General features: G+C 36.7%; 1 long non-coding RNA gene across 6 annotated transcripts; it reads right to left on the reverse strand.

Moving 5' to 3' along the window:
- Positions 1-1,947: 1,947 nt before the first annotated feature.
- Positions 1,948-25,953, reverse strand: LOC150032236 (uncharacterized). Of its 6 annotated transcripts, none has more exons than XR_016525215.1 (5): positions 25,455-25,953; positions 23,367-23,506; positions 23,130-23,247; positions 16,595-16,785; positions 1,948-2,203 (listed from the first exon to the last, which is right to left on the reverse strand). It is a non-coding gene; the product is annotated as an uncharacterized LOC150032236 (long non-coding RNA). The 6 variants fall into 6 exon arrangements; XR_016525210.1 differs by having other exon boundaries at positions 25,480-25,952; XR_016525214.1 differs by lacking the exon at positions 1,948-2,203 and adding an exon at positions 2,221-2,517 and having other exon boundaries at positions 25,480-25,952.
- Between the last annotated feature and the right edge of the window lie 662 nt (positions 25,954-26,615).

The raw sequence follows: 26,615 nt of genomic DNA on the forward strand, positions 1-26,615 counted from the left end.
AAAATAATTACAAATAAGCAGCAAATATAATACAATAAGTACAATATAAAATATCACAATAAAGGAAATAATCAACACTCCCCCTCAAGCTGGTTTGAAGATATCATTCATAGCCAGCTTGTCAATCAACTTGCTGAATTGCCACTTTGGAAGACCTTTGGTTAACACATTTGTGATTTGCTCTGCTGTCGGGAGAAAGGAAATGCATATTATTCCTGCATCAATCTTTTCCTTTATGGAGTGTTTATCAACTTCAATATGTTTGGTCCTATCATGAAGAACTGGATTGTGGGCAATGGAAATTGTTGACTTAATCATAATAGATGCGTATGGGCATTGTCTGAGAGAAATTCAATTCTTCCAATAGTCTTCTTATCCATATGCCCTCACAAATACCATGGGCTAATGCCCTAAATTCTGCTTCAGTACTACTTCTTGCAACCACACTTTGTTTTTTACTTCGCCAAGTAACCAGATTTCCTCCAACAAAAGAGCAATACCTCGAAGTAGATCTTCTATCAGTCGTGCTTCCTGCCCAATCAGCATCAGTGTAAACCTCAATGTTTAGGTGGTCATGCTTCGTGAATAATATACCTTTTCGTGGAGTACCTTTCAAATATCTCAAAATTCTATAAACTGCTTCAAAGTGAACTGACCCGGGAGCATGGATGAACTAACTTACTACACTAACTGTGAAAGTAATGTCAAGACGTGTGTGAGAGAGGTATATGAGTCTCCCTACAAGTCTCCCTACAAGCCTCTGGTACTTTTCCTTTTCTTTTACTTCTTTTTTAGTTGCAGCAACCAATTTTAAATTTTGCTCAATAGGAGTTTTTGCTATCTTGCAACCAAGTAAACTTGTCTCATTCAATAGGTAGAATATACTTCCTATGGTTGACAAGAATGCCATTTTTAGATCTGGCAAACTCCATTCCTAGGAAATACTTTAAGGTTCCCAGGTCCTATTTGAAAATCAGTAGCAAGGTTTTTCTTCAAGATAAGATATTCAGTCATGTCTCATCATTACCTGTAAGAATGATATCATCAACATACACTACCAAAACGACCAACTTGCCACTTCCAGTATGTCTATAGAACATAGTATGATCAGCTTGACTTTGACTAATCCCGCCTTTCCAAATCGTTGAAACCATGCTCTGGGAGATTGTTTAAGCCCATATAATGATTTCTTTAACTTGCATACTTTGTTAATCCTGAGATCTACCTCAAAACTAGGTGGCAAGTCCATAAAAAACCTCTTCTTCAAGAGCTCCATTGAGAAAGACATTATTCACATTAAGTTGATAAAGAGGCCAATCAAAATTAACTGTTACAGACAACAAGATTCTAATAGAATTAATTTTAGCTACTAGAGCAAATGTTTCTTGATAATCAATGCTATAGGTCTGAATGAACCCCTTGGCAACCAATCTAGCCTTATACCTTTCAATACTACCATCAACTTTACATTTTACAGTGAACACCCATGTGCATCCCACCGTCTTCTTATCTTTTGGTAGTTCGACTATGTCCCATGTGCAATTTTATTTCAGTGCATTGAACTCTTCCATCACTGCTAAGTGTCTATTCTTTCGCTCAACAATGTCATTCTGCTGAGACGTGTCACGACACGTAGCTTGATGAAAAATGCCCTTTTCTTGCAAAAAATTGGTTAATTGTTCACTGACGTTATCAGAGTGAAGAATTCGAATTTTAGTTTGAAATTGAGTCTCTCATATTGTAAAACCAAACAAAAACCTCTTTTACCTCTGACTTTTTTGTTAATAAATAAAGCCAAGTTATACGAGTGTGGTCATCTATAAAGGTAACAAACCAACGCTTACCACTATGAGTTAAGACTTTAGACGGACCCCAAACATCAGTATGAATTAAGGAAAAAAGTGATGATGCCTTGTATGGTTTAGGCAAATAGGTGGATCGATGATGTTTGGCAAAAATGCAACTTTCACATTGAAAAACTGAACAATCAAATCCTTTAAATAAATCGGGAAACAGATGCTTTAAATAAAAGAAATTTGCATGCCCTAATCTATGATGCCAAAACATGATAACTTCTTTAACAGAAGGAGAACAAACACTACTCAAGCCCTGAACTTTTTTATGACTAGCAAAAATGTCATCAATGTAATAGAGACTATCAATCATCCTAGCACGTCCAATCGTCCCCTCCCGATTCCTGATCCTGAAAGATGCAATGAGTTTCACAAAAGATAATACGACAGTTAGCATCCTTAGAGAGTTCACTAACAGATAACAAGTTACAAGCTAATTTTGGAACATGAAGGACATAACATAATATAAGTTTTGTAGTCAAAGGAATAGTTCCTTTTCCTACAATAGAGGTGAAGTTGCCATCGGCAATGCGAATTTTTTCATTGCAATACACAGGAGAATATGATTCAAATAAACAAGAGGAACTGGTCATATGATCAGAAGCTTCAGAGTCTATAATCCATGGAGATGAATTACTGCATGAGAATGTCTTAGGATAATTACCTATTTAAGTCAAGGAAACACATGAATTATTAGATGACAAATTGGTAGGTAGCAATTTTAGGGTTTGATAAATTTGCTCTTGCAACATGGTAGTAATTAATAATGGAAAATAGTAAATCTACCAAACCAAGTAAGCCGAACCAAACCAGAATTGTTGAACCAACAATGAGTAGTGAACCGAATCAGTGACCACTCCCAAATAGTGAACCAAACCAAGTAATGAGCTGAACCAGCTAAGTCGACCAAGTTGGAAAAAAAATCAGACCAGACCGGTTGAAACAAAACCGAACCAGTTTACACTGATTTTATATGGCTTCTACGAACATGAAACAACAGAACTCCACGATGCAAACTCATGAAGAGGAACGTTGAACAAAGAAGAGGGGGTTAGTCGATTTCGTTGAGATTAAGAGGATTCCACCGATGGTTCCATTGGAACAATCACCATTCACCGGATCAATAAAGGTGTGGGAACTCTTCTGAGGTACGCAAGCTCTTCCTAAGGTGGGGTTGAAGCTGCAACACTTAAAAACAAAATCCAAAAGATAGCGACAATGTGATGGCGTCATGCAACTATGGCTTGCCTCGTCGATTTGTGCTTGTTCAAGCCAGATCAGAATTCCCAACTTGAGAAGACGACCTGCGATCGGAAGTAAGGTGTGCTATTTAAGACAGCAGCTAGGGTTTCGACAATGATAGGCTAGGATTCTGGCTATGGCGGCTAGGTTTTTAGGATTTTAGACATAACTATGATTTTCCAGCTTTGATACCATGCTAAAAAAACATTATTTTTTCTCTTATTAATCTTAGGAAAGAGAGTTTCTTAAATAGAAGAAATACCCAATTACAAATAAGGAAATAATAAAATAATTACAAATAAGGAAATACAGCAAATATAATACAATAAGTACAATATAAAATTTCACAATAAAGGAAATATTCAACAGATAGATTTTCTTTTGTTGCTAAATTAACTTCCATTTGACTATTTATATCGATGACTACTACTCACAATTAGCCTTTGTATTAAATCGACATTAAGAATGCTTTTTTTCATGGTGATCTTCAAGAGGAAGTCTAGATGGAGCAATCACCTGGGTTTGTTGCTCAGGGGGAGAATGATAAGGTGTGTCGCCTTCAAAAATCTTTGTATGGACTGAAACAAAGTCCTCGTGCATGGTTTGTTAAGTTTAGTCAAGCATTCGAATGTTTTGAAGAAAAGTACTTCCGATCATTTTGTTTTCTATCGATGATCTGACAATAGTATTACTTTGCTTGTTGTATATGTTGATGATATCGTTACCATTGGAAATGATGTATCAGGTATCCTCTCTCAAGGCTTTTCTCCAGGGTCAATTTCATACCAAAGATTTTGGGCCATTGAAGTATTTCTTGGGTATTGAAGTAATGAGAAGCAAAAAGGTATTTACCTGTCCCAACGAAAATACGTACTTGATTTGTTGTCTGAGACAGGTAAATTAGGAGTCAAACCATGCAGTACTCCGATGATACCAAATTTGCAACTTGCTAAGGAAGGAGAATTGTTTAAAGATCCTAAGAGATATAGAAGATTAGTTGGAAAGTTGAACTATTTAACAATGACATGACCTTACATTGCTTATTCTGTGAGTATTGTGAGTCAATTTATGTCTTCCCCAACTGTGGATCATTGGGCTGCAGTTGACCAAATCTATGTTATCTAAAAGTTGTACCTGGACATAGGATCTTATATAAAGATCATGGTCATATAAGGGTTGAATGTTTTTCAGATGCTGACTGGGCCGACGAGAAGATAGGAAATTGACCTTTGGATATTGTGTTTTGTAGGAGGAAACTTGGTGCCGTGGAAAAGTAAGAAACAAAATATAGTTTTCTATTCGAGTGCTGAGTCAGAATATAGATCTATGGCACAATCTGTATGTGAAATAGTGTGGATACATCAATTTTTGTCTGAGATTGGCTTGAGTGTTACTGTGCTAGCTAAACTATGGTGTGATAATCAAGTTGCTCTCCATATTGTATCCAACCTAGTATTTCATAAACGAATTAAATATATTGAAGTGGATTGTCATTTTATTCACGAGAAAATACAAGGTCGATATCTACAATATATGTGAAGAGTGGAGAACAATTGGGAGATATCCTTACTAAAACAGTAAACGGAGCAAGAATAAGCTATCTGTGCAACAAGAAGGGCATGATTAACATATTTGCTGGGGAGTGTTATAATATATATTTATATTGTAATTATAATTAGTTGTCCTTTATTGTAATTCTATATCTCCTAGATTAGGGTTTGCCTATATATACATACATACATACATGCCTACATGTATACGTACGTACTGTATCTTCAGCCTGATTAATAGAATAAGATCATTATTCTCTCTAAAACTATTGAGTACAAGACATACTTCTTCTTTGAGTGTGCCATGAAAGAAGGCATTGCTCACAGCAAGTTGATGAATTGGCCAATGCCAAGTGAGAGCCGAAGTAAGAACAACCCAAATGAAGGACAGTTTAATGACGAGACTATAAGTTTTACCTAGTCAATTCCAGGTGTTTGAAGATAGCCTTTGGCCACAAGGCGAGCCTTGGTGGATATGACCATTCGTATCATGCTTGATCTTATACACCCATTTAGTATCCACGACATGTTGAAAAGCAGCTGGAAGGACCAAGTCCCAAGTATGATTAAGTTGGAGAGTACGAAATTCAGGATCCATAGCTTGGCACCAGGTAGAAAGAGGCCATCATGAAACAGTGAGGGTTCAATATAAGCCTAATCAGTAGAAGGGGTAAGTTGGGTGAGGCATCCAAAAAAGTGAACGACGCTCAGTAACGCCCGACTTGGCCCAGGTAATCATAGTAGGTTGGTTAATAGGAGAAGGTGGGGAAGGGGAATTGGTGACTGGGGAGGGTGAAAGAGGCATGGATACATAGACGATTACCCCACATGGTCCTTTTTCCCCAATGCTGCCCCATGCGCAAGTCTGGATATGATACGCTAGTCGCCTATTCATTCATTGTCTCTTTGCTTATAGATTTTGGAAAGAAATCTTTTCATCATTTGGATGGTACACTACCTTCCCAAGGGACATAGACAGCGCCTTATCCTACACTCTCAATGGTCATCCCTTTACCAAAAACAAGAAGCTCATTTGGATGCATCTGATCTGTGCTTTCTTATGGATCACTTAAAAGGAGAGGGACAATCGTCTTTTCAATGACAAGGAAAGCTCTTTTGTTTTGTTTTGTTTTTTTTTTTTTTTAACTCATTATCTTCCATTGGTTTAAATGTTTATCTTCTTTTAAATCATACACCATTTCTTTCCTTTTGACCAATTGGAGATCTCTTATGTAACTCTTTTGGCTTGAGCTTCGACCTTTTTTTTTTTTTTTTTTTTTTTTTTTTTTTTTGTAAATTTCATACATCAATGAAATTTGTTTCTCACAAAAAAAAAAAAAAGAAAAAAGAAAACGAAAAAGGCATGGGTAAAAGGGTCATGATTGGCATGGGAGGAAGGGAAGACCTGATTGGTTCAGGAGTGGACATAATTGGCTCGAGAGTGGCCACGGAAGAAGAAGAAGGTTTCAAGTTGTAAAAGTGTGTTCAAGATGGGAAATGGAGGTGGAATAGGTAGTCAAGAGAGGATCGTGCCAGCTGCTGTGGAATTGGCATGAGTGTCTGTGGTAAATAAGGTAAGATAGGAAAATTCTTCCTCATTGAAGCAAACATGTTGGGAGATATAGATTCTTCCTTGGGAGCAAGACACCGATAGCCTTAATAATGATTACTGTAAGTGATGTAACTAGAAGGCTTACTTCTTTAATCAGCTATAGTTAGTTTGTTAGTTTTGAACAAACTTGTAATCTTTCTCTATAAATACAGCCATTCATTTTGAATACCCTTTAAACCAATTATTAATAAATAAAGTCATTCATTTTGAGTTTCTTTAATTGCTATTCAAGAAAGATCACAAGTTTGTTCAAAACTAACAAACGAACTATAGTTAAAGTCAAAACTAACAAACTAACTATAGCTAATTAAAGAAGTAAGCCATCTAGTTACATCAGTAAGCCCATAAACACACTTTTTAGTGTGAGTCAATTTTTTGTTGTTGAAAAGGTTTTAAGCAAGGATAGCAAGCCGCTCTAAGGTTCTAAGAAGTTTATAGTTCGGTTGATGTCCCTTGAGAATGCTATGGGGGTTGTGATGATCAATTACAGATGATGGCATGCAGTTAATAAGATAGGTATATATAATGCATCCTAACAGTAGTGTAAAGGCATATAAGCTTGAGCTAAGAGGGTAAGACCAGTTTCAACAATATGTCGATGCTTTCTTTCTATACAACCATTCTATGCTGATGTGTATGGACGCGATATTTGAATAGCAATTCCTTGGTTCTTGGCGAGCTGAATAATTGGTTTAAACTCTCCTCCTCCATCTCACATCTTATAGTTCTAATAGTGGAACTGTATAAATTTTCTACCAGATTTTTGAATTATAGAAAGATAGTGGTTTTTCCATTTTTGGTCTTGATAGGATAAATCCATGTAAACTTACTATGGTCATCCAATAAGGCAATGTGTTATTGTAAGTCATTGGTAGATTGGATCGGAGCTAACCCCCAAAGATCAATATGGATAAGGTTCAATGGTTTATCAACTCGAGATTCAAAGATCTTAAAGAAAAGTCGATGAGATTTGTCAAACTTAGATGCCTTCTAAAGATTGGTACTTTCATTACTCTTGACATTACAAGCATCTGAATTTGACTTAACATTCTAGGAGAGGAATGGCTAAGTCTTTGATGCCATACATGCTCTGTACAAGACAAAAATACATAATTTGTTCTAAAAGTCAAATTCTATTTGATGTGAGTTGTATGTTCTGAAAATAGTAGCTCAGGCCTTGTTCAAGCTTTCCTATAAGGTGTACCTCCTTGGACTTCCTTGCCTTAATAAAATAGAACACATCATGAAATTCAAGAACATCATTATCCTCAGTCAATTTAGAAATACTAATTGTTAAAAGAGAGGAAAAGAGAAAGAGAAGACACAAGGTTTACGTGGAAAACCCTAGAACAAGGAGAAAAAACCATGATAGAGAGTTTGTTTTATTAATTTTTCATCATGTGAGAGATACAAGACGATTCTTATTTATAGGCTCCAACAAGCCTAAATACAAAAAAGGAAAGAAAAAATAGGGTAGACTAAATAACTATAATACCCTCGAGACTATAAACAATCAACTAAGTCCCTTATTTCCAACACTCCCCCTCAAGTTGGGGTGTAGATATCAATCAGACCTAACTTGCTAACGCAAGATTTAAAATTTTGCTTGAGTAACCCTTTAGTGAGAACATCTGTAACTTGTTGATTTGATGGAATATATAGAATACAGATACTTGATGGAATATATAGAATACAGATAACTATCATTGTCCAGTTTCTCTTTTATAAAGTGTCTGTCAATCTCCACATGTTTTGTTTTATCATTTTGTACTGGATTATTGGTGATGCTTATAGTAACTTTATTATCACAATAGAGTTTTATAGGTAAGACATCATCTTGAAGAAGATCAGATAGTACTTTCTTCAACCAGATTTCTTCACAAATTCCCAAACTCATAACTCTGTATTCAGCCTCTGCACTACTTCTAGCAACTACACTTTGCTTCTTACTTCTCCAAGTAACCACGTTACTTCACGCAAAAGTATTGTACCCTGAGATAGATTTCTGTCATTCATCGACCCCAATCAAAGTCAATATAGGCCTCAATGCATTTCCTGTAAGTTTTTTTTTTTAATATTAGACCTTTACCAGGAGTGCTTTTCAAATATCTCATAATTCAATTCTCACAGCTTCCGTATGTTCTTCATAAGGTGCCTGTATAAACTGATTAACACTAACAGCATAGGAAATGTTTGGTCTAGTATGTGATAAGTAAATTAACTTTCCACTAGATGTTGATACCTTTCTTTATCAACTGGAACTTTATTAACAAAATCTCCCAATTTAGCATTGAATTCTATAGGAGTGTTAGCAGGTCTACATCTAGTCATACCTGTTTCCTTTAACAAGTTAAGAGTGTACTTTCGTTGTGAGACAGAGATTCCTTCCCTTGTTCTGGCCACCAAGGAAATACTTTAGATTCCCGAGGTCTTTGATTTCAAACTCGTCTACTATCTTATTTTTCAGTTTGGTGATCTCATCAATATCATCCACATACATGATTTGGATAGCGATTTTTCCAGATACTGACCTTTTTGTTAACAATGTATGGTCAAAGTGTCCCTGAGTGAACCCTTGGGACTTAACAAAGGTAGTAAACCTTTCAAACCAAGCTCTCAGGGACTGTTTTAGACCATACAAGGACTTCCTAAGTTTACACACTTGCCGATCTAACTGAGCTTCAAAGCTTGGAGGAGGGCTCATACACCTATTCTTCTAAATCACCATTTAGAAAGACATTTTTCATATCAAGTGTGAAGAGGCCAATCTTTATTTACTACAACATAGAGAACCCTAATCGTGTTTAACTTTGCTACAGGAGATAGTTTCTGAATAGTTTACCCTATAAGTCCGAGTAAGCCTTTTAGCTTCAAGTCTGGCCTTGTACCTATCTAAAGTACCATCAGATTCATACTTCAGAGTAAACACCTACTTGCATCCAACTGTTTTATGTCCTTTTGGGAGAGTAACAAGGTCCTCGTATTATTCTTTTCAAGAGCTTTCATTTCTTCCATAACGACAGCCTTCCACTCTGGAATCTCTATAGCCACATGTATGTTTTTTTCGTATTGTTGTTGTGTCAAGACTGGCAGTGAAAGCCCCGAACTTAGAAGACAGATTACTGTAAGATAGAAAACTATACATAGGATACTTAGTGCAAGACCTGGTGCCCTTTCTCAAGGCAATTGACATGTCAAGAGAAGCATAATAATCCCCAGGTTTGTTCGACTTTTCATCTGCTTTCCCACCTATAGTACGATTCTGATCACACGTTTCAGGTTGAGGTAGAATTTCACTCTCTTTATTTGTTATTTTTCTCCCATAAGAAATTTTTGTTTTTTTAAACAATCAGTAATAAGGGCTGCGATGGAGCTAAAATCCTTGATGAACTTCCTATAAAATGAGGCCAAGCCAAGAAAAGCTTGGATGTCTTTCACTGAAGAAGGAATTGGCCACTGCATTACAACTTTAGTTTTCTTTGGATTCACTTTTACTTGACTTTGGCCGATCAGGAAGCCAAGGAATGAGAATGTTGATTTTACTCTTCCCAACCCATTAGGAGTTTAGCAACTCATTATGGAGAAAAATGAACACATGGATGAATGGAAAATGATAGAGATCATGATTTATATTAAGAATAGGTGTAATCACAATGTCAATATCTTAAAACAAATACAAAAGAGAACAAAAGAATAGATGTTTAAGAAAGTAAGAATGTCGAGCTGCCAATCACAATCTCCTGCTTCCTTTGGCTTTTATAGTTGGTTGCTACATGTGAGCTGGTGAAATAGATGGTAGGGTTCTCCCTCTAATGAAGATGGCTGAGCTTTCACCCAACAATCTTCAAGAAGAGATGGAGCTTGAGAGGTTGAAAACGATGGATGTTTTTAATGGCTAACAAGAGTGTCGTGGAGAAGGGGAAGAGAGATTTCGTGTGAAATTTGAGCTATTTATAGGCTTCACTTGGTTGTGCTTCAACTCTCTTTCTAATATTTATCTGATACACTTTGTATTTACTTTCATGCTCTATTGCACCGCATTCTTTGCATCATAGGTTTATTGGTTACGTCGCATCTCTTCTCAAATCAGCTCCTAACTTGCGTTTTGATTAGACATGTCACGACCCATGCGCCTGTCATTCTCTTGCTACTTATTCTTCTCAACACATGGTTCTGCTTTCAACACAGGGTTAAGTTGGTTTGATCTTCTTGTGCGTTTACTATTGCAGTATCTACCTCCTTTGACATGTTCAGATTCTTTTGTATTTGTTGAAATACGTTGAATAAGCCCTAAGGGCATTTTTGTAATTTATGCTATATTTGCTAAATTAGGGTTTCACCTCATTCTATTTATATCTGAGGTTGGGTCTATTGTATGTATGACATTAAATAATAAGTCCTTTTCTATCATGGTTTTTCTTCCCTGAATTAGGGTTTTCCATGTAAACTCCTTGTGTCGTCTTCTTTTCTTCTATTTCAATATGGTATCAGAGCAAGGTGATGAAACCCTAGCCCCGATAGAAGAAACTCAGTCATCAAACTTGATAGGTGAAGGTACGCTAACTAATGAGGTTGTGATTCAAGCAGCAGTTGACCGCTATCTCCGAACCATCATCCCATGTGGCTCAGTCGAACAGATCCAGCCGGCAAGCCGAACAGCAGGTGGTGGGCTTGCTCCAGCCAGCGCGTCGATTAGCTTCCAGACTCAGCCGTTCCAGCCGATCACCATCGAGGAAGGTCATGCTCTCCAGCCGGCGCACGCAAGCGGTTCACAACCGATCGGACCCTCGACTTCGCACGCGACCGTCTCAGCTTCGCACATACCCCAGCCGACACATGCGATCGATTTACAACCGATCGGTACCTCGACCATCTCAGTTTCACACGTCCTCCAGCCGGCGCACGTGATCGATTTACAGCCGATCGATACCTTGGCATCGCACAGAACTGGATATGCACCAGACGGTCGTGGATTTGCTCCAGCTGTCGGGTCGGGTCAGATCGGCGCGATTTCTTCAACTTCGTAGCTGATCGTTGAGCCTTCTGTCCGTCACCCACTATCGCAGCCGTCTGGGAGCAGCGCCGATCACGGGTTGCCGAACTTTGCTGCCGGTGGACTTTCGGCAGTAGCTTCTTCACAGTACCATGGTGGACAGCTTCTTCCTCATGTGTATCCAGTTCAACCTCAGTTTCAAATGAGTGATTCCATTGAAGAAAATCCCATGGTTTTTAGATAGAAAAATTCCAGATCTAAATCTCATGGGAAACTCCAACAACAATTGGTTAGTCTTCAACAACAGATGGCCGCCCTTGGAGCCAAATTGAATGGCCATGATTCTTCCCCGATGTATTTAGAAAATCCTGTATCAATGTTTCCTACTTTTCCAACTTCTAATTTTTTATCTGGAACTATTGGAAATTCTGCAGGAATGATCATGGGAGAGAAGTTGAATGGGCAACATTACTTCTCTTGGTCCCAAACAATTAAAATGGTTCTTGAGGGACGCCATAAGTTTGGATATTTGACTGGAGAGATACCACGACTGAATCCTGGGGATCCTCAAGAGCGTGTCTAGAAGGCAGATGATTCTTTGCTCCGCTCAATGTTAATCAGTAGCATGGAACCACAAATCGGGAAACCTTTGCTCTATTCAGCCACTGCCCGAGATATTTGGGATGCAGTCTGACGGTTATATTCGAGGCGTCAGAACGCATCCCGCCTGTATACTCTACGTAAACAGGTTCACGAATGCAAACAAGGGAGCATGGATGTAACGTCATACTTTAGCAAGATGTCGTTGTTATGGCAAGAAATGGATCTATGTCGGGAGATCATCTGGAACTGCCCACAAGATGGAATCCAATACTCCAAGATAGAAGAGATTGAGCGTGTATATGATTTTCTTGTTGGGCTGCACCCTAAATTTGATACAGTTCGTAGTCGAATACTAGGGTATTCAGAGGTTAGATTGGAAGAAAATAGATCAAGTGCAATGAATGGGTCGGGTGTTAAAGTCGAATATTAGGGTATTCAGAGGTTAGATTGGAAGAAAATAGATCGAGTGCCACTGTAGAGTCAGCTGCCTTCGGGGTAAAGTCCGCTGGAGCTGATGATGACAAGCAGAATAGTAAAACACCCCCAGTATGTGAGCATTGCAAAAAACAGTGGCACACGAAGGATCAATGTTGGAAATTGCATGGTCGCCCTCTAAATGGTAAACGTTGACCTCCGAATGACAAGTCGAAATCTAGGCGTGCTCTAGTGGGTGAATCAGTTGAGGGGGCTGTACAACCTCAGACACAGCCTCCAGTGACTAATCCTGGTGATTCAGGTACCATAGGGATCAGAACAGTTGCTCAATCAGGTAACCCTCAATCTTTTAGTTTCCTTGTTGAAGGGAATGAGTTATGGATTCTAGATTCAGGAGCGACCGATCACTTGACTGGCTTATCCGACCAGTTTCTCTCATACTATCCAAGCGCTGGAAATGAGAGGATTCGAATTGCGGATGGGTCCTTCGCTCCTGTTGCTAGAAAAGGCAGGTTGTCACCATTTCAGGGATTAACTCTGCAAAATGTCTTACATGTGCCCAAAATTTCTTACAACTTATTATCAATAAGCAAAATAACAAAAGATTTGAACTGTAGAGTTGTCTTCTCACCAGATACTTCTTTGTTTCAGGACTTGAGCTCGGAGAAGACGATTGGCACTGCCCGATATGACAGAGGCCTATATTTCCTTTCTGCAGATGCTTCCTCCAGAAGCTTGTTTAGGACTAGTCTTTTATCTTCGTTTACTATGTCCGAAACAAATTATTTATTGTGGCATTTTCATCTTGGACATCCTATTTTTCAATATGATATTTATTTCCTCATTTATTCCATAATGTGAATGTTTCTTCATTATCTTGTGATATCTGTATACGTGCTAAACAACCTCGCGTGTCGTTTGTTTCTCAGCCCTATAAACCTACTTATCCTTTTCACCTAGTCCACAGTGATGTTTGAGGTCCCTCAAGCATCTCTACCCTGTCTGGTAAACGATGGTTTGTAACTTTCATCGATAACCATTCCCGACTTATATGGGTATATCTCCTTGCTAATAAGTCCGAGGTTTTATCTACCTTCAAACAGTTCTATACCACTGTATTAACACAGTTCAACACAAAGATTGTCATTCTTCAAAGTGACAATGGTCGTGAGTTTATCAACCACACCTTCCAGGAATTCCTAATGTCAAAAGGGATCATCCATCAAAACTCGTGCATATACTCCACAACAAAATGGGGTGGCTGAACAGAAAAATTGCCATCTCATTGAAGTTGCTCGTTCCTTGATAATTCCAGCGTCTCTCCCTTCGTACCTGTGGGGAGATGCGGTTCTTACCGCAGCTCATCTAATTAATAGAATACCTTCACGAGTTCTAAAGTTTCAAACCCCACTTGAGTGCTTCATAGAATCCTATCAGTCTACCCGTCTTATTCCTGAGGTTCCTCTTTGTGTTTGGATGTACAGCCTTTGTTCATACTCATGGTCCACACCGGACTAAGTTTGCTCCACGAGCTAAAAAATGTATGTTTGTCGGATATCCCCTTCATCAACGAGGCTAAAAATGCTTTCATCCATCTTCCAGAAAATATTTTGTCACTATGGATGTCACGTTCCTTGAAGATAAACTGTTCTTTCCCATTAGTCATCTTCAGGAGGAGACCACGAATGAAGAGACTAACAGTTCCACGTACTCCGTACCCATTAGCCTCAATCTTGAGCCTAGTCCTAATATTCCTGAACCTGAGCCTAGCCCCAATGTTCCTGGACCTAGTCTACCTAGTCTTGAACTTAATTCTGTTCCTGTTGTTCCCAGTCTACCTAGTCTTAAACCTAACTCTGCTCCTGTTGTTCTCGTGTCGGTTCTTCCTATTAGACAAGTGCCCTGAATAACATACCATAGGAAGAATCTCAGAAAGGAAATTCAGGAAACCTCTGGTGTTCCATCAGAAAGTGTCCAAGCATCGAAACCAGCTCAGGTTTAAGATCCCGTTGTTTCAAAGGAGAGTCTTGAAGAAAATTTTGGGAACATAGAAAATGATGAAATGAGCTCAGAGAAGGTTGAAACTTCAGGAGGTAATGAGGTGTTGAAAGATCCTCAAGAAGATGCAGAATTGTCTCAAAAGTCTGATACTGAAGAGGGACAGACGAAAATTGACAACTATGATACCACTCTGGATATGCCAATTGCTCTGAGAAAGGGAACCAGGTCATGTACAAAATACTCCCTGCATAGTTTTCTGACCTATAGTAACTTATCTCCTAGTTTTAAGGTTTTTACTACTCAGCTGGATGCTCTAGCAATACCTACCAGTGTATATGTGGCCATGGAAGTTCCCGAGTGGAAAACAACAATAATGGAGGAAATGAGAGCTCTTGAGACAAATAAGACTTGGGAATTAGTAGCTCTCCATAGAGGTCACAAAACAGTTGGTTGCAAATGGGTGTTCACAGTGAAGTATAAGTTTGACGAAACACTCGAGAGGTATAAAACTAGGTTAGTTGCTACAGGGTTCACTCAGACGTATGGGATTGATTATTCAGAAACTTTTTCCCCAGTGGCTAAGTTAAACATGATTCGTGTTCTTCTGTCTATCGCTGTAAATAAAGATTGACCCTTACATCAACTAGATGTAAAGAATGCATTCCTAAATGGTGAGTTGGAAGAGGAAGTTTATATGAGTCCACCTCCAGGTTTCGAAGCTAAGTTTGGGAATCATGTTTGCAAACTCAGGAAGTCTTTATATGGGTTGAAGCAGTCCTCTAGGGCATGGTTTGACAAGTTCACCGTGTTTGTTAAGTCCCAAGGGTTTGTTCAGGGGCATTCTGATCATACCTTGTTTACTAAAAAATCACCCTTAGGAAAGATTATTGTGTTGGTAGTGTATGTTGATGACATCATCCTATCAGGAGATGACACGACAGGAATTGCTAAGCTAAAACAAAGGATGGCAGGTGAATTTGAAATCAAGGATCTTGGTAGTTTAAGGTATTTTCTAGGGATGGAAGTGGCAAGATCAAAAGTAGGAATATCTGTATCTCAGCGGAAGTATACTCTGGACTTGTTAAAGGAAACATGAATGACTGGATGCAAACTATTGACACTCCTATTGAGGCCAATAGCAAACTGAAAAGTATTTCGGAAGGAGTTCCTGTAAATAAGGAGAGGTATCAACGATTAGTAGGAAAATTGATTTACTTGTCTCATACTAGGCCCGACATCTCCTATACTGTGAGTGTAGTAAGTCCATTCATGCAGAGTCCATATGAGGAGCACATGGAAGCTGTGACTCGAATTTTGAGATATCTAAAATCCACCCCTGGGAAGGGCTTGGTGTTCAGGAAACATGACACACGGAGCATCGAGGCATATACTGACTCAGATTGGGCCGGATCTGTGACTGATAGAAGGTCAACCTCAGGGTACTGTACCTTTGTATGGGGAAATTTGGTAACATGGCGGAGTAAAAAACAGGGTGTAGTGGCCAGAAGTAGTGCTGAGGAAGAGTATAGAGCTATGAATCTGGGAGTGTGTGAAGAAATCTGGTTGCAGAAAGTTTTATCTGATCTTCACGAGAATAGTCCGGGGCCCGTGAAGCTGTATTGTGATAATAAGGCTGCCATCAGTATTGCGAATAATCCCGTGCAACGTGATAAAACCAAACATGTGGAAATTGACAGGCACTTTATTAAAGAAAAGTTGGACCATGGAGCTATTTGTATTCCCTATGTACCTTCAGTCCAACAGATTGCAGATGTTTTTACGAAAGGGTTATCGAGGCAGACGTTTGAAGCTTGTATTAGCAAGTTGGGTCTTGTCGATATCTATGCTCCAACTTTAGAGGGAGTGTTGAAATACGTTGAATTAGCCCTAAAGGGATTTTTGTAATTTATGCTATATTTGCTAAATTAGGGTTTCACCTCATTCTATTTATATCTGAGGTTGGGTCTATTGTACGTATGACATTAAATAATAAGTCCTTTTCTACCATGATTTTTCTTCCCTGAATTAGGGTTTTCCATGTAAACTCCTTGTGTCGTCTTCTTCTCTTCTATTTCAATAGTATTAATACATTTATATAGGTTAGAATTACAATATTTCAGGACAACTAGTTTTGCAAGTGTTAAACGCAAAGGTCATCTTTTTACATGATTTCTTTCTCAAGTTACTGCATTTTCAACTGCATTTCCATGATTATTCAAATAAAAGCCACGGTATTCTATAAGTTATCAGTAGGTGATTTTCTTGATCTCTTTCTTAAACAGCTTCTTGTTACTTATGCACATACCTTGTTGTCCAACACCATGCTTGCCTCTCCTTCCCATTCTTGATTGAATGCTGGAACATTTTGGGCATTTTAAGGGCCTCTTGAAAGAGCTTCGATTCTTCTTGCCAAAGTTTCCATGTATTGCCAAAAAGTATATTTCATGTCTTATTTCTTTTAGAAAGAAAGACTTTCTTAAATAGAAGAAATATCCCCTACAAATAAGGAAAACATAAATACTACAAATATAACAAAATAAATACAATAGAGATATTAACAAACAAGGAAATGATCAACACTCCCCCTCAAACTGGTTTGAAGATATCATTCATTGCCAACTTGCCAATCAAATTGTTTAATTGCCACTTTAGGAGGTCTTTAGTTAACACATTTGCAATTTGTTCTGTTGTTGGAAGGTAGAGAATGCATATTACTCCTACATTAATCTTCTCTTTTATGAAGTATTTATCAACTTCAATATGTTTTGTCCTATCATGAAGGATCAAATTGTGGACGATGGAAATTGTTGTCTTATTATCACCGTAAATGTGCATGGACATTGTTTGAAAGAATTTCAATTCTTTCAATAGTCTTCTTATCCATATACCCTTACAAATACCATAGGCTAATGCCTAAATTTTGGTTCAACACTACTTCTTGCGACCACACTTATATTTTATTTTGTCTAGTAACTAGATTCCCTCCAACAAATGAGCAGTAACCAGAAGTGGATCTTCTATCAGTGATGCTACTTGCCCAATCAGCTTCAGTGTACACTTTAAGATTTAGGTGGTCATACTTTTTAAAAAGTATGACTTTTCCTGGAGTACTTTTTAAATATTTTAGGATCCTATAAGCTGCTTGAAAGTGAGTAGGATCAGGAGCATGCATGAACTGACTTACTATACTTGGGATTTCTGAGGACTTACAAGAGATTCATGGGAGAATTGTATTGGGTCAGGATGCAGGGAAATGCACCGTTTCCAACATAACAAAACCTTGACCACATCTTCGATGTGTCTGTTAGAGTTGTTGCCAATACTTGACTGAATTTGATAGACATTAGCATGGATTTTATCGAGGGACTTTTGAAATCAAATGTGGTTGGTAGTCTGAAGTACCATACTTTATTCCCCTAATTCACCCATTTATCACCAAAGGCGTGGTAATGCCTTTATCAAAGAGGTCGTCCAACTTCATAGATTTCAAGATTCCATAGTCTCTTACCATGATCGCATTTTTGGTAGAGCTTTTCTATTCCCAAGGCACACAGCTCCACCAAAGCACGATCTATCACCCTCAAACCAACGATCACATGTAAGTGGTTAATAGGTTTTAAGACCTATTTACAGTGCTTCTACAATGAAAAACCCAAGGGATGGGTTGAATGGTTGTATGGGCAAAATTTTGGTATAACACTACATACCATGTCTCTATTGGTATCACTCCTTTTCACGCCTTCTATGGTCGCTGCCTCCATCGTGATGTTCTACGTGTCTCAAAAGATTGCCAATGCTTCCTTAGATTAGCATTTAGTCGAAGGCAACTCTGCCCTGTTTAGTCTAAAGAGCCACTTGATAAAACTAGAAATCACATGAAAGTTTTAATCTTAAACATATTAAGATGGAATTCGTTGAGGGTGGTTGGGTGTATTTGAAGTTAAGGTCATGTCGTCAACATCTGATTGCCAAAAGTCGAAACGAAAAACCCTCCCACAAGTACTTTGGTCTTTATTGCATTATGTCTTGAGGTGGGCAATCATCTACATGTTGAAACTACCATCAACGGCTTCAATACACCTCATGTTCCATGTCTCCCAATCGAAGAAAATTGTGGCACATCCTAGACAGTCCAACATATGCCCCATATGTTGAATGATGAGGTCAAATGGATTACATAACCTAAAGAGGTCTATGGATATTAGAAGAATCTTGACTAAGATAAGATTGAGGTGTTGGTTGAATGGAGGAATTACCCACTCATGAAGTCACTTGGAATCTTGTGCCATTATACAACAATTTCCTACTTTTTACCTTGAGGATAAGGTGGCATTGTACCTAAGCATAATGTTAGCCCTCCTAGTTCACACGTATGCTAGAAGGGGTAGAAATGTAATTGCAACCTTGGTCAAGTTACTGTGGCTTTGTTTTTTGTGCTTAGTTCTCTTGGTTTATATTTGTTTTTTGCCTTGTCCATTAGATAGAAAGAACTTGTTTACAAGAGTCCCAATCTTCTCGAAAGGTAAGGGTAACTTGTAGGACACTTTTGTGAAAGAAATACATTGAAAGAAAGTAAGCTTACACACAAAACTTTCCAAAAAAGCTCCATCTAAGGCCATCAATCCTTAAAAAAGACATGAGGACGACAGGCAATGGTACATCTCTTCCCACTAATACTTGAGGAGCATTTTCTTCATGTCTATAATGGATAAAAGGTAATCTTTCCTTCTATAAGCGATTCACACGACAAGTCTTCAAAGTCTATAGGTCATCAGAACACATCTGGTGTCATGTTCATGTCAATGTCATATACCTTTTGGACAACACACGCTACAAAAATTAGCATGGACAGGCTAGGACACGCTGGAAGAGTAGTTTACTTGGAAGCCAACCGAATAGGCTTTAATTTTAATTCTACAAAGTAGCCTTTTCAATCCTACCTTCATGCAGATGCTCTTAGGGATCTGTGCACACAATTAATTATGTCCATTACTTTATTAGCATCAACTCTGTTATGCTCTTTCTTGGTTGTGATGCAGCTTACTGAATATTATTATGCGTTACCAAAGTCACCTTCAAGGGAGAAATGAAAGTCCAATTCACAATGACCTTCAAGGGACAAGTGAAAGTCTAATTGATAATGATGCAAAGGTGAATGAGGATTTACAATATCTAGTGAAGGTAATTAAAACATGTTTAACATGTCTTTTAAACTATTTATAGATTACTAAAAGTACTTTTTATAAGTGCACAAAAGAGAGAATTTTTTAAATGGTGTTTCATTACAATTTTAAAGAGATTTTAGAAACTATTTTTATCAGATAAAAAACACTTTAAAAAGATGAAAGAAGTTATAGCATAGTTTTTTAGCAAGTGCTACATTTTAAAACACAAGCACAGGAGACAGATATTAAATCACTAATTGACCCAAAAGTTTAAGCTAGTGGGTAAAGACAAATTTAATTATATATCACTGACAACAAATACTAACGAGGCCTAGTTCACCATTAGATTTTTTTTTTCTTGGGTGGAGAATATTTCGACTTCCTTATCCAGGGGGAACTCTTGCATCTCCTTTTTCTTTGAAATATAATCTTGCATCTTCTTTCTGCAGGACCATGAATCTGATGAGACATTCTTGGTTTCACTCGGAAAGCTCCTAAAAACTATTCAAAGGCAATTATCTATATTTTAACTAGAGTCATTTTTATGTATTAGAATTGCTCAAAGTTTGACTGGCATGTTCTCATGTCCAGTCAGGTTGAAGAACCAAATTTCAAGAAGCTTGATGTAAGTCAGATGATGCAATTGGAGAATCAACTTGAAGGCACACTTGACAAAATCAAATCTCAAAGAGTGAGTTTATTTATTTGCACCACATATTCATCTAAGAGGTTTCAACTTAACTAATCACTTCAAATGATTTCAAGTCCTCCACCAGTTACTCGTGTGTTACATAAACAAAATCAGTACATATTTTGCTGTGTTTGTCTTATATGCTGTCCTATACCTCTAGAAACTTTTCTAATTCCCCCTAGTGAGAGACCCTGGCTGCAAGTTATATGGTGGTTCCCCTTGGAAACGTCGGCTATGTTGCTTAGGATCAATTTAAGCAAATGTAACCCTTTCCTTAACTAATCTAACTAAAGGATTGAAGACACTTTTAGTATGTGAAAGCCTATTTTGGGACATGTGAAATTTGAAGATTCGTTAGGCATGTACAAATTTCGGAAGTAATTTAAATAGACTTCCATGATCAGAAGCACTATTATAGCATTGTTATCTTCTTTCAGAATAAGTTTTTTGGTGATACTTAAAAAATTATACTGAAATAAGAACGACTTGATCTTTTATTAGAAAGACTGTCAACACTTTACAACATGAACAATTGCAAGCTTAGAATAAAAGAACAAACATTGCAAGAAAAATCCCCTTAATTTACAAATATAGCTTGAAGTTGAGCAGCATAAAAATCTATTAGAAAAAGAGGATGACATGCTAATGAAGGCTTCGGATTCTGTCCGTGCTTAAAACAATTTAATCTTCTCTATATTACAATATCTCTAGAGTCAATAATTTTATATGAAAAACCACTAAACTCATTCAATTGCTGCAGTTACTCTTCAGATTTCTGTTGAATTTTATTTTGTGGAGGTACTCAAATTGGATCTGTTTCTAAGTTTTATCATAAACCTTATTGGTTAAGGTAAATCAATAGTTCAAACCACACTCAAAAGTAGGTCATTTTCCATTTTGTAGGAACTTTTGTAACATAAACAATGTTATCTCCAAGTATAACCCCTCTGGAATGTTGTGGAACCTATGTGTGCCTAGTTTATGAGAAAATGAGAAACTGCATAGGGAAGCAATAATAATATATGTAAATCAATTTAAGAAAACTGTTTATGTTAAGTTGTTCACTGCTGAAACTGGAAGATACTGTCAGCTACGATGGTAAAAAAAACACAATAAATTAACTGATAAGTGATTTGGTATTTCTGAAAATATGAAGGTCAAGCAAGCTAAGCATGGGCGAGATAACAGTTTTAGCGAGTGACTTGGTATGTCCAAAACTTCAGCCCAATGGCGGCTATTAGTACTAGGTAACCAAAAAGAGATATTCGCCCTGTTTCAATGGACCTTATCTCATAACTAAAAGAGTGAGACAAATGGCCCACCAAGTAGAGTTGCTGCTCACGAGCACCATTCATCCAGTATTCCATTTTCCTCCGTTGAGGCTGGCTAAGGGATCTAATTTTAAGCCTAGCTTGTAACTAGGTTGTTCGCATTATGCAGAGATGTGTTTATATCTTTATGCTGTCCTGAAACTATCACCAGCATTTAGTACTACCCCAAGGAAACTAGCATTTGATACTACCCCAAGGAAACTATCACCAGCATTTGATACTATCCCAAGGGAGCTGTTTGACTCGAATAAGTTATTAGGATAATTTGGTGGGTACGATTGAGCCTCTTGTGAAGGATTTATATTCTGCCATTTGGATGAAGAATTTTCCTAAGGAAATCAAAATTTTCTTATGGGAGCTTAGTCTTGGTGTTGTTAATACTCTTGACCGTCTTCAATGTCATATGCCCTACATTTCTATCTCTTCATCCTTGTGTCTTATGTGTTAAAGCAATTCAGAATCTCCTGCCCATCTATTTATACATTGTTCTTTTGCTTCTCGTTTTGAGCATAGTATTTTGGATGCTTTTGGTTGGTCAATGGCTTGTTAGTAAGTTCGACATTCTTGCATCTCTTTTGGTGGCACATCCTTTTCACAGGTCAAAGAAGGCGATTCGGTTGTCCATCATTCGAGTTTTCTTGGGGACATTATGGGGCAAGTGCAATAAACATCTTTTTAGATACTCTATTTCAGTTTTTTATAGTTTTTTGGGCTTGGTTTTCTACAGCTTTATTGGTGCAAAAATAGACACCCTTTTAAACACTTGAGTCTTTCTTACTTATTCACAAAGTTTTGTTTCTGTTTTAAGTTAGGTAAGTTTGGCTATGGTTCACTTGTTATTGAATCCAAAACAATACCTCAAACTGCCAAATCTTGCACACTACCTTCTTGTCAGAGTCCTGAAAGATGCTCGTGTACACTTGTATTGACAAAAACCACAAAATTAAGGCAAGCCAGAATTATTCCCAAGTTTGGAGAAGTTTTCTCATCTCTACCTATCAGATGCATGCTCTTGCTTTCCTCTTCATATAGGGAATCAAAAAGGCAAAGAGATTTAGCTTGGAATGTTGTACATTGACCATCCTATAATCCTCCACAAATTAGTGTGCATAAAGAAATAAAAAAGGAAAAGAAGGATAAAACTCGAGGACAAATTAAAGAATGATGCAAAAGAAAATATTTTCTTTTGTCCGTCTTTTGCCAAATCACAACATTGGTATACGGTGGTGGTTGTTAATGAGGAAGGGATGGGAACTAGAAACCACCTACAACTTTGTACAGAAGATGTGTATCCAAGGACTTCCTCAAATATATTTAAACAGCCTGTCAACTTGGAAAGGAGAACTAACTGCTTGATTCTCAAGTTTTAAATTGACTCACTCCAAAGGCTGCGACTTTCTGGAATGTGTGGACTCCAAGGGAATTCCAGCCATAGGCTCACATATAAACATTCTACAACTAACTACTTGTTCCCCAGGTGTGATTAAATTGACTTACAATTCAATAGCAATTAAAGACTTTTCCATTATAATCACAATTGCTATAAGAAATCGAAATTAGTTGGCATATGCTGTGTTATCTGATTGCTAAGAATTTTTTTTAAAGCTAATTTCAAGAAGTATATGTATGTCTAATTAAAGATAGAAACCTTACATGAATTAAAAATGTGTAGAGTGATTCCAACGAACTGCTTACTTCTGAGCACTCGTTCGGGGGGTCAACAAGATTTTGTATGAGAATATGCTTCTGCTTTTAGCACATTGCTCTGATTCTAGATGAACAGGAAACAAAATCTTGAAACTAGATACCAGTGAGGAATTTAAACGTTACAATGAATATTCTTTTTACTTGCAGATTGAAGCAATGCTAGAAAGTGACGGTTGGACATACAATATGGATATGGCTATGGGCGTGCTCAACAGCCCACCATTTAATTAGTGAAATACCACAAACAACACTATGGTTGTTGTTGTCCCAAATAAAATAAATAGAAGCTGCAGAACTGTATGAATTCCTAACATCCTGCTAACCTGCATAAGCAAATATGCTTAATACATTGAAGAAGTTGAAGAAATTGACACAAAAGAATGAGAGATTATCTCTAGAAAGAAACTTTTATTAAAAATGTACAAAGTACTTTTTCACTCTCTCAAGACACACTCACTCACTTTTCACTCTAAGTTTCTCTCTAAGTCTCTCGCTTTTCTTTTCCTCTCTTTGCTTGCTTAGTTGATTTACAAATGAGACACACTCACTCATTTGTATAGATGTGAAATCCTTGGAATCGTAGATATTTCTATGAGATCCTTGGAATCGTAGATATTTCTTAGATTATCCTTAGGAAGGAATTCTTGAACCTAAAGAAAACCTAGGATATTTCTAGATATTTTCTTTTGAGATATTTATTTTCCATACTCCAACGTAATTCTAAAAAAATCTAATCTTCATATTTATGTAACATGGTAGATAATTCAAGAACCTTCTAGAATAATTGCTGTGTTCTTCTACCTCAAGATAATATGTAACATCTGAGTATGACAATTCTAGCATAATTCAGGTTCTATGCTAAAGTGAAACCATGCAGCAAACACTTATTTGATGCTTTTTCTGAGCCTTGTTATTCCAAATTGAGAAAATTTTAGAGAGAGACACGTTTTTGGTACCTAAGTTTTGAGTACGGTACATTCATTTTTAGGTTTCAAAATGTTAATTTCCATTTGGTCTTTAGTCCCACTTTTTTCCTTAAGTTTTCACTCATGCTCACTTTGGGTCTTAGCGTTAACGTCCAGTTAAATTAATCGTAAAGAATTATGATGTAATTTTTTTAAAAAAATAATTTTTAAAATGGATGGAGAACTAATAGTACTCAGTAGGGATAATATTTTACTTTTGGATTTTATGCTAAGGTAAAGGTGTGAACATGGGGAGGTATGATGGGGCTCATGGCAGAGTTTTATTTTGCAGTTGCCTGCCAAGTTCTTGTGTTTCCATTTGTCTGACTTGGTGTTTAGTTTAGAGTGACCCTGGGAGTTTCTAACATCCATCATACTCTACAGATGATGGGTCAAGTAAAATTATGTTATCTACTCACTAGTTTGTTATATATATATATATATATAAAATATGTTTTCATGTAGTAAAAAAAAAAACTAATGGAAACGAATTTAGTTATCATTAATAGAGAATTAGAGTGAGCATTAGGAGACTTGGACCAAATGGGTACTTGAGTAAAAGTAATAGAAAATTAAAGTGAACATTAGGAAACTTGAACTAAATGGTACTTGAGTAAAAAGAAGACCCAACTGAAACTATACTCAAAATTCAAAACTCAAGGATAAAAAAGAATATTTTGCCCCGTATTTATTTTATTCATGTAATTTTTTCAATTTAAGGTGTCAGCTGATGGGTTTTATAAATGAAATAAGTAGCATTGATTGTAGTTTCCTGAAAAGAGCACAAAAAACCCATTTGAAAACCTTCTCTGCTGATATGGTCACAGGTCAGGGCTTGTTTGGATTTGGACATGACAATTGGAAGTGACCCTTAATCGGAGAATTCCTCTTTCTTGGTAGTGTGTAGATATATACCCACACACACATAATATATATTTAATAAATAAATAAATTATTAAAAAATGTGATTTCTTACTACCGAATTACTATGGTATGGGAAATTTAATTGATATATAGACAGGTAAAGAAAATATTCATATCCTATTAAATTACTTCTAAAAAAGTATTTTTGGAATTTGGCTACAATAATTTATGGATTATATTATTTGACCTTCAACTTTAACAACCCATGTATGCAACCTTTTTAAATTTTAATAATTTTTATATTTTGTTTCTTTTTTATCATCCTCTTATAAAATAAGAGTATATTATAATCAAAGTAAAGATCAATCATTTTCGAATCAGGCAACACATAACACGGCAGATAATCAAAGAAAGGGTAAAATAAAACAGTAATATTTTGTACTTGATTTCTGTCTTCCTTTCCGTACCTTCTTCCTCCTCCTCCTCCAGCGATTCACAAAGAAACCACGAAACTGAATTCAGCAAAAGAAATCCACAAAACTCGAGGATAATGATCATAAAAGAAACAGAAAAAAAAAAACAAATGAAATTAGATTATTTTTAAAAGAAAAAAACAATGAGATCTGTAGGGTAATCGGGAAATAAAGTGTGTATAATTAAAGGAGTGGAGAAAGAAAAGATGAATGGATGATAATACATAACCTGGGTGAAAGGAGATCCTCCAACGCATGCAGAAGGAGCAGAAATGAAGGGATGATAATGGTGTATTTGTTGAAGAAGAAGAAGAAGAAGAAGAAGAAATAAAGAAAGAAGAATTTATAATATATAATAACAACAAAAAGCACCGAAACCCTGCAACAATGCCAAGCGGGGGACAAAAACCGCAAATATCTCCCTTTCTGTTGCTTATTCTCGTTCTCATACTCACACACACACTAAATACTTATCTTTAGATATTTCTATATATATATATATATATATATGACAGTGCACAGCTTTTATATACTTTGGAAATTAATTATAATTTTAGGTTGCCACGGAAATACTTCATTCCTATTATGAAGGCGGATAAATATTTGTAAGAACAGGGTGCAAATAGGGTTATTTAATGGGAAATTGTTTTAAATTGAAAACCCCTTAAAATATTTTTAAATATATAATCTATTCATTATGAATGTTTATCCGTATTTGATGGACAATGACATTTTGTTATAATTTATGAAGCACAGACACAGATACGGCTAATAGTCTAAGGATGTGTCATTTTTTTTATATATATTCTAAAAAACGAAGATACTGATACGATATATTTTTTTCTTTAAAAAAATCTAGGATATAGATAAATTTAGCATACAAGTTAATAACAATAGCACAAAATAAAATACAAACACTGAAATACAATATAAAAAAAACAACATCTAAGATGTTAAAGTACAATAGTTAATAAAATGCAATAGAAAAGTTACTCATATTGCAAAGAAAAATAAGAATAATATTAGAGAGAGAAGTATGAAGATAAACGAATAACTTATTGTTGAAGATATTCAAATGATTTATATTTTGGTGGACTTTGTGGGGACTCAAACGTGAAAATGAAGATTAG

Source organism: Benincasa hispida, chromosome 12 (assembly GCF_027475165.1).
Source record: "Benincasa hispida cultivar pf3 chromosome 12, pf3_genome.v1.1, whole genome shotgun sequence".
Taxonomy (NCBI): Eukaryota; Viridiplantae; Streptophyta; class Magnoliopsida; order Cucurbitales; family Cucurbitaceae; genus Benincasa; species Benincasa hispida.